This window comes from Mustelus asterias, chromosome 16 (genome assembly GCF_964213995.1).
Source record: "Mustelus asterias chromosome 16, sMusAst1.hap1.1, whole genome shotgun sequence".
NCBI lineage: Eukaryota > Metazoa > Chordata > Chondrichthyes > Carcharhiniformes > Triakidae > Mustelus > Mustelus asterias.
In genome coordinates, this window is record NC_135816.1 from 15,312,887 (window position 1) to 15,314,244 (window position 1,358).

Here is a 1,358-nt window from a genome sequence, read left to right on the forward strand (position 1 = left end):
GATGGAGTTTAATTGACACAAATGCGAGGTGATGCATTTTGGTAGATTGAACCAGGGCAGGACTTACTCAGTTAATGGTAGGGCGTTGGGGAGAGTTACAGAACAAAGAGATCTAGGGGTACATGTTCATAGCTCCTTGAAAGTGGAGTCACAGGTGGACAGAGTGGTGAAGAAGGCATTTGGCATGCTTGGTTTCATCGGTCAAAACATTGAATACACGAGTTGGGACATCTTGTTGAAGTTGTACAAGACATTGGTAAGGCCACACTTGGAATACTGTGTGCAATTCTGGTCACCCTTTTATAGAAAGGATATTATTAAACGAGAAAGAGTGCAGAAAAGATTTACTGGGATGCTACCGGGACTTGATGGATTGAATTATAAGGAGAGGCTGAATAAACTGGGACTTTTTTCTCTGGAGCGTAGGAGGCTGAAGGGTGACCTTATAGAGGTCTATAAAATAATGAGGGGCATAGACAAGGTAGATAGTCAATATCTTTTCCCAAAGGTAGGGGAGTCTAAAACTAGAAGGTATAGGTTTAAGGTGAGAGGGGAGAGATACAAAAGTGTCCAGAGGGGCAATTTTTTCACACACAGGGTGGTGAGTGTCTGGAACAAGCTGCCAGAGGTAGTAGTAGAGGTGGGTACAATTTTATCTTTTAAAAAGCATTTAGATAGTTACATGGGTATAGAGGGATATGGGCCAAATGCGGGCAATTGGGATTAACTTAGGGATTTTTTTTAAAAAAGGGCAGCATGGACATGCTGTAAACCTCTATGACTATAACTGAAAGACTTAAACAAAGGCAAGCCTGCTGCAATAGCACACTAAGCAGCCTCAACTAGCAGAGTGGAGCTTTCGTCCCTCAGTGGGAGAAAGTCCCATCCTTGAGGGGTATTGCGCAATCCAATTGCCTCCCCCAGCAGTACCAGAACTAATAGAGTTCAGAATTCAGTGGAAGGTATTTCAACACACTTCTGACTTGTGCTTTGTAAGCGATGGAAAGGATTTGAAGAGTTTGGAGAGGCTTTGTAGCCCCAGTGGCCTAATGGATAAGGCACTGGCCTCCTAAGCCATGTATTGTGGGTTCGAGTCCCACCTGGGGTATGTGTGTGTGTTTGGGGTGGCACGGTGGCACAGTGGTTAGCATTGCTGCCTCGCAACGTTAGGGACCCGTGTTCAATTCCGGCCTCGGGTGACTGTCTGTGTGGAATTTGCACATTCTCCCCATGTCTGCGTAGGTTTCCTCGAGGTGCCCCGGTTTGCTCCCACAGTCCACAGATGTACGGGTTAGGTGGGTTGACCATGATAAATTGCCTCATAGTGTCAGGGGGATTAGCTAGGGTAAATGCATGGG

At 45.9% G+C, this 1,358-nt stretch overlaps 1 non-coding gene across 1 annotated transcript; it reads left to right on the top strand.

The window, feature by feature from the left end:
* Nucleotides 1-1,035: 1,035 nt before the first annotated feature.
* On the top strand, nt 1,036-1,108 carry trnar-ccu (transfer RNA arginine (anticodon CCU)). The gene has a single exon. It is a non-coding gene; the product is annotated as a tRNA-Arg (tRNA).
* Nucleotides 1,109-1,358: the final 250 nt, after the last annotated feature.